Raw genomic sequence first — 13,465 nt, 5'->3', positions numbered from 1 at the left:
ATTGGGCCAGCCAGTGTGTCCATCATCAGAGCCTTCAGTGATTGGCTCTGGTGGACACAGTAGAAGTTTCAAGGAGTTTCTCTCTCAGAAGCAGCTCCTGTGGCTTCCTCTGCCCCCACTAACAGCCAGGCTGCACTAAACTAACACGGTTGGTTAGTTTTTTAAAAGCTCCCAACAGAGAAAAACTACTTGATGGATGTGGTGTAGGGCACTTACAGATTGTGCACATTCAACCTTTGCGAGCCCTTCCAAGACATCACCTTCATCATGCCTTTGGTGCTTCACCGGAGCCAGATGCAGAGGTGACAAACCTCTCACACAGAGCTGTTTGAGACAGCAGAGCTGCAGCTTTAGCAAACAGAAAGGTAGAGGCACATTCACCTTCTATCTTCCAGCCAGAGCCCTCCCTTTGCTACTTCATGACTACAGCTATGTTGCTACACAGAGAATCAATTGGTTCAGGGTATCAAAATTAAGCAACTTTCTAGCAAATTGTGTCCATGTCCTCACCAGCTGGGTGAAAAGATATTAAACAAGTAGGGAAGATACAATATCACTGCACACAGACTGTCTCCAATCAAGCTCAGTGCCTTTCAGGGCAAGGTGGACTAGTACATACACATGAAACAAAATGTGTCTACACTGCTGAAAAGCGATGAGAAGCCCTTGTTTCGAAGCGCTCAAAAAAGCATGTGCACTTAGAGATCTCTGGCACTGATAGAGTACAGAGGATGCTTAACACTGCATCACCAACCTGTAATTTAAAAAAAGGCAGAAAAACTGGACAATGTCAAGATTTATAAAATCTACTTCAGCCTTAAAGGGTTTAGCAGATTAACCATAACCATTTAAAAATTCATTCAGAAAAACTGATAACAATGCTTGGCAGCACTGAATAGTCAGTTTAGCCATCATGAGGAATTCTTCTGCATGTTTTTTATAGGTATTAACTGGAAAGACAATTTTTGTCCCTTACCTTACACCGTTGGCAAAGAAAATCTGAACACTAAACAGTGGACTGACAGAAAGCCAGGCTTCAAGAATTTTGCTGTAGGTATGGCAAGTCAGCCCTTCAAACTTTTACCAGCAGTTTTTTTTAATCCCTATTAATATAAAGTACATTTAAATACAACATTATTTGAAAGACAAATTACCCTTTAATTACTACATAAAGCAAACTTAAGTAATTTAAAGTTTTTGCACAGGTCTTTTTAGTACTCAGGACAGCGGAAGACTGAGAAGATTCTGCAAAGAAACCCTGTAACAGGATAAAACCAAAAAGCAATAGACGTATGTAACCTGAGAAGAACAATCATGTACAATGAGCAGAACAGCCTGCAAGTTTTATAAAACCGGGGGCTAGAAGCCATGCAACAACTGCATCAAACAAGCCAGTTGAGAGCACAGAGAAACTCTTTATCATCTAGATGGTTCCAAGGCAATAGCTGACTAACTAGAGAATAAGATAAACTTACAACTGCCCGTTGGGTCAAACTCAACAATCTTCACATACGCAACAAACTCAACCTTCACATGTGACGGAGAACCATAAAATCATGACCAAAACACTCACCATATACCATGCAACTTTGGAAAGTTGTTTCCAAATGCAACCCAAATATGAGGTAAAAACCAGTCAACCCAGGATTACTGCTATTCAAGAAGGTCAGAAAAAACATTCTCTTCCATGACCCTTTGGGAGACAGAGATTTCCTCACACAGACACAAAGCTGTTGCCTGCTCTGCTCATTCCAATGCAGACTTTAAGGTCAATGAAACATGAAAAAAAATGATAAATTTTTTTTGGTGTAATTTGTCACTCTGAAAGTTGACACATCAGCAAATGTAAACTGCTGAAAAGAAAGCTTAAAAAGATGTAGTATTCTGACTAAAAGCCTAAACAGCCTCCCCACCTCCAATATATCTTATCTCTGGAAATCACAAAATCAAACACTGTATTCCTAGAAATGTTAAAGGAAACACTTGAAAAAGTACTTGGGATCATTTCCAAGCATTTTCCATGCCACTGAAGAGGATGCTATCCATTTTCTTTTAATTGTGTGAGTTTCTAAATACAGCTTTTCCAGTTAAAAAAGAAGAGACGTGGATTATCACATATAATCAACCAAATAACAGCACATTTTTTGTCACTCTGTCACTTAATTTAAGAAGCCTACTACTCATTTCTGCTAAGATCAAATTAAATCATGACAAAATGACTCTCCCATGTGTAAGAGTCTGAATACCTACCTAGTAAAATTTAAGTCAGATTATACTTAAAACTATGATCCACTGCAAAGAAAATCAAAAGCCCCCAACACATCAGTGATGAACAAACTTAACACTGGACACTCAGCTAAATTTCCCTTTAAGGTTACCGAAGCTATAAAATTCCAAACTTAAAATTACTGTTCAATAATCACGAACATTCCAATCCATCACATAATAATTATTTAGATGGGCACAGCCCTAACTGTCTCTTGACATTTGAAATAAATGACTCTTTGCCAACAGCACCTAGTTACTGATACTAAACACACGGTAACTACCCAGCCTTTCTCTCTATTACCTCGCTCTCCCTAAGAATTTAAAATTAATTAGTAGTCTAAGAGCAAAACATCGTGAGAGGGCGGGGACAAATTTTAGTCCTAACAACACTGCTTTGTTTTGAAGTGGAGTGGAGATGGACTGTCAGAGATGAATTACATTTTCGGCTCAGGCTAATAATATTCTTTAATACTCACTAAAGGGGAAAAAAAAGAAGAAACTAGGACACCATGTACTATAAAACACAAGAACTGAAGATTATCTCACTGGTTCGGTAAATTGCTTCCAGGCTCCAGCGCTCCCCCTGCGCAACTTCGCTGATGTCTAAGTCGTGATCCCACAGCAGCACAAAAGCAGAGCTAAGCTTTGAGCTGAGCCTCTCCGTGCAACTTCCTCCACAACTCTAAGGTCCCAGAAGCCGCTCCGCCAGCAAAAGCCGCCGGTGTTCACAGCTCCAGGCGCCCGGTCGTACGCCCACCCCACCGGGAGCAGAGGGACGGCGGTGCTCCGCGGGCCGTATCTTTGTTCAGCCCAGCTCATGGGTCAGCGGGCAGGGCTGCTGCTCCTCCCGGCGCGGCTTCTCAAAAGCTTTCGGCACGGAAGGGGCCGCCGGATCGCCCCGGCCGCCCCGCTTTGTTTCCCCTCTCGCCCCAGGGGGGCCGGCGGGCACGGGGGCCGGACGCGCGTCCCGCCGCGGCGACCGAGCGTCAGCACCGGGCCGGGCCGGGCTCCCGGTCGGCGCCACGACGCGGGCGACGAGGAGGGGTAGGGAGGGGAGGGAAGGGAAAGGGGGAAAACGCGGCCGGAGCCGGCAGCAAACTCCGCCCCAGCCCGACGGAGCGGCGGGAGCGCCCCAGCCCGGCGGGCTCCGCGCGGGGGGAAGGCCCCGGCCGAAGCGGGACTGCAACGCCTCCCGCCTGCCCTGCCCTGCTGGCCCGCCAGCGCCCGGCCCCGGCCCGCGGCCCCGAGCACTTCCCCTCGCCGCGCGGAAATTCCCGAGGGAGGCGGCGGGCACCAACCGCCGGCGCTCACCTGGCGCCGCGACGTTCCCTGGCGCGGTCTCTGCCCCGCAGGGAGCGGCGAGTCCCGGTGCCGGCGCCCCCTCCGCCGCCTCGGGGCTGCCGGGGCTCGCGGGGCCCCGCGCGCTCAGCGCCCGCCGCGCCGCCACATGTCCGCGCGTGGCCGGGGGAGCGTGGCGGCAGCGCCGGCGGGGGCCGGGCGGGGGCGCTGCTCCGCTCCGGCAGAGGCGGAGCCCTGGCGGCAGAGAGAGACGCCCCCAGACCGCCCCGCGCCGCCCCCAGGGAGCATTATGGGATAGGTCCTCCAGCACCGCCTGGCGGGGAGGGCGGGAGCGGGAGGGCACGTGACCCGGCGGCCCCGCCCCGGCCGCGCGCCAATGAGGCAGGGGCGGGGCCGAGGCGGGGCGGGGCCGCGGGCGGGGGCGCCCTCTGGTGGCGGCACGGCAGCCCAGCACGGCCGAGGCATGGGGGGGGGCGGGTTGGTGACGTCATCTTTCCGCGCCGCGGGGAGCCCCGAGTGCCAAATCTTTTTTTATTTAATTTATTTTATTATTAGTAGTAATGGTAGCATTTCAATCCAGTCAGGCACACTGGACGAAGCCCTGTGACCACAAGAGTGTGTGACGGGGCAGCGTGGGTCCGGCCCTGCAGGGAGCAGTTCCTGCGGGGCCCCAGGGCGCCGCGGGTCGGCAGTGGTCCGTGCTGGCTGCGGCCTGTGGGCGCACTGACACAATGACGTCTAATCCTCGTACAGTTCCGCACACAGGTATTTTAAAAGCAGCTGGCCGTGGTGGCGTACGTCCTGATTATGGCAGACAGGAAAGCAGTTCAGTGCAGCTGCCGCTTCTGCGCGCTGGCCCCGTTACATCTGCACCACAGCAGCACCAGGCTCTGCGAGTGCTGGAGGCTCCAGAGACAGCAGAGCTCAGGCTCAGAGGCAGCGGAGAGCTGGGAAGCGCCGTGGAGAGCCCTCAGCTGAACCCCCGGGGCAGCGCACCTGCTATAGCAACAAACGACAGGAAGGGGAAGCAGCTCCCCCAAATACGTAGGCTTGGTTGAGTGTCTCCTTGTGTTCAGAATGAAGTCGCAGTCTGAACAGAGTAAAACGTGTCAGCGTCAGTTTATCAAGAATTATGATACCTTATTAGTTGTCATGATTATTGAAAGAGTAAATTTAGGATCATCTCGGAAGAACTTGAATAAAGTAAGAGCAAGCAGTGGATCAAAATGTAAGAAGAGTGACAGGAAGGAAGGAAAAGACTGTGTTCATTGGAAGGCTGCAGGGAAATGTAATAAGAAGTAAGACTACTCCCATAGTTTGGAAAACATAGATGTAGGAATGGAGATTAAATATTTAAGGTAAGTCTGACTTTAAAGTGATTAAGGTTAATAAATCCCTCAATTTCTTCAACGGGATTATATAAATAAAGGAATAAGGTGTTAGGAAAATTGGCATTAAAGAAAGCTTTGTTATAAACACAAGTGCTGTGTTTTGACTACACTGAGATCTTGAATGACCCTAGAACTAGACACTGAAGCAATTAGTAAGGGAGAACCACAGCAGCAAATCAGCAGTGTGTTTACCTAGCCAATCACAGGGGGTCAGGTTTTGTTGCAAGGAGGGCATACTATACATAGCCACTGTATGCTACTCTTTTTTACTGTTGAATCTTTTAATTAAAATGTTTACTAAGTCACTTGGAGCTCACAGATGCAGAGAGAGGTTGGAATTCACTGTTTCTGCCACAAGTCATGAAGATGTTGCTGTCACCCACTCATGCTGCACAGATCATGTTGCACAGAAGAGCCAGGCAGGCTGAAGAGAAATACCTGTGTGAGAGAGGAATGCAAAGAGAAACACTCCTCTCCTCTGATGTGCTGTCTGTACTTTCATTTGATCCTCTGTCTCACATCCATCCCAGCACTGACCTTTATGGCTACTCACACAACTTCAAGATATGTAGTAACAGTCAAGTGGCTCTGGCCCTCTTGCACTCACCTTTTGAGATGGATGTGTTCTGTACACTGTTTATGATGGGGGGGAGAGGTGTGACAAACATCTGTGACTTCCCTCCTGTCAGTTCTGGCAAATATGTCTTTAGTTTTCCTATGTGTACGTGAAGTTCCAGCCTGCAGAGGTTTCCAGTCCAATCAGGGCTGAAGGAAGTCCTGTCCAGTTGGATGTCTGCTCCCAGAACCAGTCTGTTAAGGATGAGCAGTTGGTCAGATCTGGCAAAGGTGAGCCTGACATGTCATTCTTTCTGTGAGCTCTGTGCCTGCTGAAAGGGGGAGTGAGGAGCTTAGGTTTTGTACAGGGGTTTAGAAAAAGAGAGTCATGAACTCTGATTTTCTACTAATCTCAGCAAACTCTTTGATACAGGCACTTTCATAAATTTATTGGTCATTCATGCAACCATTAGTATTTTTCTCAAAAGTCAAAACAGGAGGATGATTTGACCTGAAGAGATAACTGAAATATCGTTAGGAACTGAGATGAAGTGGCAGGAAAAGAAGTATGAGCTGGGGCAAAGTTGATAGGAATGGATACAGAAATTGTTAACATTTCTGTATTAGTGGATGATTTGTCAGGACCAGCCAGTTTTGCTGGAAGGAAGAATCTCAAATTCAAAATCTAAACATCTGGGAGCCAATCTTGTGATTTTTGACATTTGTTGATAATTTTGTTTTCATGCTTTACAGTGGTAAAAACATAATGTCTTTAGTCTTAATGTGTTCTAAAATCTTCAGCTTCTTCAAGTGACTGATGGCAGAGGTTATCCTTAGTCAAGGTGGACACCACGCCAATAAATCCTTTGCAGGTGGACTAGGTAGGTATAAGTAGGGCTGTTTCTTCATTTTGCAGCTAGATCCAGAATGTTCTGCTGAAAGACCATAAGTAAACCTCAGGCTGTAGGAGACACACCATTTTTAGCGGTTCTTTGGAGGCTGAATGTGTGTGCCCTGTGTTTTGTTTGGGAGATTTACTCTGCCCACATTTTCAGAGTCTCCCAGTGTCTGTGAGAGCTGGAAACTTCCCTGAAGTGAAGCCTCTCACCAACTTATGTTTCTCTCAAGATGCCAGCATGGTGTGGAAGCACAAGCAAAGCCATATTCATGGCACAGCTCTGAGTATGATCAGAAGCCAGATGTGCCAGAGAAAAACTGGAACACATGCAGGGAGAACAGTGTGAGTGAGGGTATGGTAATTTGGAGAGGGGAGCAACAGGGAGTGTGATACTAGAAATAAGAGAGGTATTAGAGTGAGGGAGAGGGGGAGATAATGGCAGAACTGACAGAGAGATTTTGATCACAATATGGTAGAGCAAAAGAGGGGAGGTGATGCTTATTGAAAGTAGGGATGAGTCAAGCATGGGACATCTGGAGGACAAAATGGTGGTTATCCATGAGAGCAGAAACTAGAATTGTCATAGAGCACAGAGGGGAAGATGGAGACAACTGCATATTTGTGCTGTGAATTTAAATTCTTAACTTGGAAGTATTCTGTGCCATCCCACGCCATTTGCCATTAACAAAACATTGCGATGAAGGCGCAGGTAAGTGACTTTATTGTTATTACTACTTTTTTCAATGTAATGAGCCTGAAATGGTATTTCTGGTGTCTTGAAGCTGCCAGTACTACATTGTCTCTGGAAGAGAGGAGGTGAAAAAACTTTAGAATAGTGGATTGTTCTTCCTGCTGTGACACTGTTGGTACTCATCAGTTAAACCACTGAAATATGCTATACCCAGGGAACAGAAGAACTATTGATGATATAATACTTTTGCTGTCCAATTTCAGATGCTCATTTAAGTAATAAATGATTCATCTATTGGGTTCTTGGATTCTGAGCTTTTAAAGAATGTAGATATATGCAAATGGCATAAAAAAAGGTGGACTCTCAGAATTTATTCAGAGCTCATTCACCCTCTCTGCCCCATGCAGGGTCAGTCATGTATCTGATGCTCAGTCTATTCTTCAAGATCTCTGGTGGTGGACTCTCCTTCCAAAGTCTCCTTCCTCAAGCAGGCCATTTCTCTAGTTTAAAATTTATACTTTTGAAAAGCTGTACTGATTCTATGTATCTACGATCCTTCCTACTGCATCAGAAGCCCATTCATTTATCCCTGTCCACCATAAGCACTGATAGCAGATTGTCCCTTTTCTCTTTGGAGCAGATTTTTACTTGCTTTTACCATTCTTAATTAATTTTCTTTTAGGTTAAACAACATTGAAAGATCAACTAAAATCAAATATATGGTAAGTTCTTTGTCTGCCCTATCCAAGGGGCTTGATATTTTCCTCTAAAAGGAAATCACAGTGATTTGGCAGCAGTTGTTCTTGAAAAATTAGTGTTGGACATTGTCTTCTACATAACTTTGAAGTAATTAAAAATTCTTAGCTTGATAATTTTTTCAGGGAGGTTTTTTGGGGCTGTCTCTCCCTCTTTCCAGCAATAAATTTTTGTTATTGTTTTAAATTTGAAATCCAACTTTGTCTTATGTTTATATATTAGGCAAAAAAACCCAATTAACTGAAAATAAACTAAGTGGATTAGCTCATTGTTCCAATAATGTGGTGTTCTGAAGTCTCTGTCTTTGGTACTGTCATTCTTATTTCTTTTTAGGGATTTTTTAATTTTGAAATTGTGCTATCTATCTATCTATCTATCTATCTATCTATCTATCTATCTATCATCTATCTATCTATATCTCCAAGTAAGTAGATTGTATGTTTTCTTTGTCAAGATGCCTCAAATACTTGGCTGCACAGAGAACATTATTTCAGTGATACAGCTTTTAATTTTTTTCTTGTTTTAAAAACTTGGATGAGAGACTAGTTTTTTTATTTACATGCAGTATGTCTTTGCTTGCAAATTTCATTGTTTAGAAATACAAGTAGAGTGGGATGAGTTAACGCAGACTGGTGAGGAATTTCAGACTTCTTTTTGGCCAAAGGGAATATAGAAGTATGGTCTAACACCTAAAAAAATCTTTTTTGAGAGTATAGTCAGTCACAGTATAGACAACTGTTCTGTTTCCTTTTTTATTCTATTTGTTTTAATAAATTACAGAATCACAGAATATTCTGAGTTGGAAGAGATCCACAAGTATCATCAAAGTCCAAGTCCTGGCCCTACACAGGACAAACCCAAGAGTCATAAATGCTAGCCGCCATGTTGGAAACAAAGTTATCAAGCCTCTCCTTTGGATTTTTGGTTGGTTGGTTGGGTTGGTTTTGGTGGTTGTTTTTTTTTTTTTTTGTCTTCTAATTCATTCAAAGATACTGGTCAGTTGCTACTTGTTCTACTATATATATTAGAACCAGCCACATTTGCCATTTAGTGAAGTATATACAATTGTCCCTGTTGGCCTAATCTTTGGCAAAACTGAGTTTCAAAAGATGGATGGGATTAGCTCAGATAAAATTTGGCAGCACACATTTCAGATTCACAGTATTTCTACGTTCAGTATCCACACATCATTTCCTAGGAGTTTCCTGTTCAAATAAAGTATGTTCTAGTTCTGAAGCTGAAGATCTTGGACAAAACCTTGGGATATCAGACTTTCTCAGTTCTTTGTGGGTAGCAGCAACCCTTTTGTATAGGATCAGAGGAATTTTGTAATGGTCTTGGCTGGAATTTTTCTCTTGTTATGCCAGGTTGTTGGTCATACTTTGACTGTGCTCCATGGAGATAGACTGGAATTCTTTGGAATACATCCCACTGTAGAAATGAAAGATGCTATTAACAGCAATATTGAATATCTGGAAGAAAAAAGGTTTCCTTTTTAGGTCTCTGAGGAAAGAGGATGTGAGATAATTAGCCATAATTTATAAAATATGGTGATATTGTTTCCTCAGCAAGATATGGGATGGGTGTTTTCCTGTCACCATTCTTTAATTATTCCAAGAGTTCCCAAGAGAATTTTGCATCCTAGTATTGTGCTGTGACCAACCGCATTTATTCACAGTTTTAAGACAAAAAATCCTCCGAGCTTTTAATACTAGTATGTACATACCTAACAATATCTAACAAAAATCCAACAATGCACTCCTTAGCAAAAATAGCCACCATTCTTTTCTTGTTCCAAATTATTTGTTCTAATTTTTGGGATGATGACCTGTCTAACCAATTTAGTCCATTGAACTTAAGCTGAACCATATTACATAATGTTTCTCTTCACCACCCTGAACAGGCTTACTGGTTTTACTCAAACTTGGTGTAACAACAGGTTGACATAAATATTGATTAAAGTGTTGGGTGTAAGTACTTGTTCTTCATCTTAGAAGAATTGTAGGAGATAGCTAAATAAAAGCAAAGTTAAACTCAAATTAAAGGCACACATGAGCTTGAACTCGTTGGATGAAAAGGTTTTGCTCTGGGACTTGCTCTAGAGCAAGAGAGGAGGATGAGAGGGAATGAAATTAACTGGTGTCATGGTTTAACCCCAGCCAGCAGCCAAGCCCCAAGCAGCTACACTCCATAGACCGAGGAACTCCTTTTTATTGTGTCCCAACACTCATGGACATCAACAAACTTAGAAAACAGTGTTCCTTCCCTGTATTTTTGTTTGTTTGTTTACCTTAAGGGATGAAAACATCTATCAAGAGTTTATGCAATCTGAACCATACCGGAGAACATTATAATGCTGCAATCTAATAGCCTTGTTTCATGTGAATCAATATTTTTGTACTCACACGAATATCTAAAAGATTTTATTTTTTAAACAGATGAAAAATGTTCATTAGTTGATTTTTTTACATGACAGATATGGATAGATTGATTTTTCTGAAATTCCTTATTTAACCTTGAGAGATTAAGAATATTCTTTGGCCTTTTCTGGTTCTACTATAGAAGAGCTCCTTATATTTAATTTAAAATGTTGAATCTTTAGCACAGATTTACTTTCTCTAAAGTGTTGATTAACTACTACAGTTCAAAGGTGTTTTGAAATCTTCATCTTCCTTAGTTGTCCAGCATGTTGAATCCTGCAGTGTCCTTTGCCCTTCCTTGAGATTTTGAATACACCAGACTTCTCAAAGTTTCCTGCACTTGCCACTCCTCCTGTTCAGGAAATCTGTATCCATAACTTTGTGGTTTAGCAGTGGCAGTAGCAGGATGAACAGCAGTCTCTGAAATCCAACCTACCATGCCATCAAGTTGTGGTGCAAGAGAAGTTAAAGAACATGATGCAGAACAGTGTCTCCAGAAAAATGTCTGTCTTTTCATACCAAGAGACATTACTTTCCCCTCCTGCCTAATCTGTCCCTTTCCCAAAGGTTTGCATTTTGGAAGAAAACAACCACACACAATACAAATAAATCACAAACTGATGGTTCTTTACAATAATCTGCCAGGCAGTTTGAAACATTGTTTCTGCTCACTGTTGTGAGGTGGTAACCATGAGCAAACTAGAAAAGCAGATAACCAGAGATGGAAATATCCTCTTTGATTGCTCCACATGAGTCAGTCAAGCTTGTCACAAAGTACCCAGAGAGGACACAATATAGCCCATGTTCACTTTTGGTAATGCTTTGGTGAGGCAGTGATGAGAAAAAATGATTTTACTTAATTGTTTTGATTTTGAGATAGTTAATTTCATCTTTTCAGCAAGTCTGAGTCAGCCAAGTTGATTCCCTGTGATGATTGCATGGCTCTTCTTCACAGAAGGCAGAAAACAGAAATGTAATTCAGTGTCTCACAGGTGGAAAAAGGAATTGCTCTGAGGCAGCAGCTCTCAGAGGCTGGGAAGCTTCTTGGAAGACTTTCAGGCCGTTTTTTCTATTAACTACTTTTAGAGTTGTGTGTGTTTCTTTAAATGCATTCAGAAAATGTCACGTCCTAAGCATAACAGGCAATAATCCAAGTGACTAAAATAAGAACAAAACTTCACCATAACTTAAAAAAAAAATAATTTCAGGCTTCAGATTATTTGCTATATAGCTCATATGAATTACATCAGTTGCCAACACCACCACCATCAGCTTTTCCAAACAATTGTTTAGTTTTGTGTTGTTATCAAATACTTTATCTTGACAGCATAATTAGTGATTTACTGTACCCAAACTGGGCTATGTTATTACAGTCCCTAGACAGTAATCCCCAGCTGATCAAGCAGTGAAGTCAGCTGAGAGGTTGCTAGCTAATGGTCCAATGCAAACTGAAGTGCTGTTTGCTATCTAATAAACACATTTGTTCATAGCACACTTGCTAATAAGGACACCACTAAAAAGAACATCCCTTAATCATGTATAATACCACTGGAGTATTTTTAGTGCATACTAAACTATCTTTTTACTCAAAAGAAGAACTGAGGCTCCACTCTACCTAAAAGTATACACCACTTAATACACTCTGAGAACAGTATGTTCAAAATTGTGTTGAAATTAATTTCTGACATTTACCCCAAAATAACACTTTAACAAGCCTCTGCTTGTCTGCAGCTGCTCAGGATGACATTATGGAAGAAGGCAGCTAGGTGGAGGAGTTGTTAATGTTATGGTGCTCATATTCATGCAGCCACCATCAAGGCTGGATTACAGGAGGTGTTAGTTTTATGCTCTGAATTCCTGAGATAACCCACAGGGTATAAAATTAAGGAGAAATATGATTATTTCTTAGGTCCATCATCCCATGCTCTGGGGTTTTTCTAGGCTGTTTTGATTTATTTTGTTCTATATTCTTGTCACTTAGGCCACTATTTTTTGCAGTGAAGCTTTTTCCATCTAAAGTTTGCTTGTCCTTTGTATTTAAAATGCTGAAAGAAAAAATTAGCCAAAACTGTAAGTACTTTCACACCTGTAAATACTAACTAAAAATAGGAAAGTAACCTTCCCAAAAATAATTCCGTGACTTGAGCACCTTCTGATACCCCCTCTGCTGCAGTCTTTGGTGCCAGAGCTGTGTGGCATACTGCATGCTGTGGGTCCCTGTCCCTGCTGCTCTCAGCTCTGCATGGCAGAACAGTGAGGTTGCCATGGTATGAACCCATCACCCAAGCAAGGCTAATGGGACACAGAAGTGGAAGAGAAAATTTGGAACGGTGTATGAAAGGAAAACCTATAATCTCTTCAATAGACCCAGTGGATAAAAACAGGGACTGGGTTGTAACTATCATATAATGTCAGAAATCAGAAGGGATTTGAGCCATCAAACCCAATTAGCCAGCTGTTGAAGGAAAGAGCATCTTAATTATGTTCTTCCCCTCGCACCTTGCTGCTACTGTAGACCTGTTTAGGTGGAGTGACTGCAGGTAAATGCTCTCGTTGCCCACAACTCCTTAGTGAGATGTTGTCCTTTGTTGTCTGTGTCTTCTTTTTACATTGGATATATCCTTGTGATATGCCTACACAGTATGGTTATGTATCCATTTGTTTATCAGACAGAATTCATGGAATCACAGCGTTCTTGTGGTTGGGAGGGGCCTATAGAGGTCATCTGGTCCAACCTCACCTTGCTCAGGAAGGGCTACTTAAAGCCGGTTGTCCAGGACCATGTCTAGAAGGCTTTTGAATATTCCAGAGATGGAGACCACAGCCTCCATGGGCAATCTGTGCCCTAATATCCAGAGGGAACCAGCTGTGTTTCAGGTTGTGTCTATTGTAATGGATCTGTCTCTGGGCACCATTGAAAAGAGCCTGGCTCCATCCTCTTTACACCTTCCCTGCTGGTGTTTGTACACACTGATGAGATCCCCCTGAGCTTCCTCTTTTCCCTGCTGGACAGTTCTAGATCCCTTGGCCTTGCCTCCTGTGTGAGGTGTTCCAGTCCCTTCGTCATCTGTGTGGTCCTTAGCTGGACTCTCTCAAATAGCTCAATATCACTCTTGCAGTGGGGAGCCCAGAACTGGACACAGCACTCCAAGTGTAGCCTCCCCAGTGAAGGATCACATCCCTCAAC

The 13,465-nt window shown here is 43.2% G+C and overlaps 1 protein-coding gene and 1 long non-coding RNA gene across 5 annotated transcripts in view; one reads left to right on the top strand and one right to left on the bottom strand.

Moving 5' to 3' along the window:
- SCAF11 (SR-related CTD associated factor 11) overlaps nt 1–3,667 on the bottom strand; it is a 49,192-nt gene extending 45,525 nt beyond the window's left edge. Inside the window, exon 1 of one of the 4 annotated variants that reach the window (XM_053942702.1) lies at nt 3,580–3,667. The gene's annotated coding sequence lies outside the window, so the exon portion shown is untranslated. Of the gene's footprint in view, nt 1–2,744; nt 3,123–3,579 lie in introns of those variants that run through there. The other 3 variants (XM_053942698.1, XM_053942699.1, XM_053942700.1) reach the window with 3 other exon arrangements.
- Nucleotides 3,668–5,383: 1,716 nt separating this feature from the next.
- LOC128788932 (uncharacterized) lies at nt 5,384–8,763 on the top strand. Its single transcript, XR_008431268.1, has 3 exons — nt 5,384–5,804; nt 6,315–7,824; nt 8,639–8,763. It is a non-coding gene; the product is annotated as an uncharacterized LOC128788932 (long non-coding RNA).
- The last annotated feature ends 4,702 nt before the right edge of the window (nt 8,764–13,465 follow it).

Source organism: Vidua chalybeata, chromosome 5, assembly GCF_026979565.1.
Source record: "Vidua chalybeata isolate OUT-0048 chromosome 5, bVidCha1 merged haplotype, whole genome shotgun sequence".
Lineage (NCBI taxonomy): Eukaryota > Metazoa > Chordata > Aves > Passeriformes > Viduidae > Vidua > Vidua chalybeata.
Note: the sequence above shows the minus strand (reverse complement) of the source record. Positions and strands in the feature narration are given on the sequence as shown.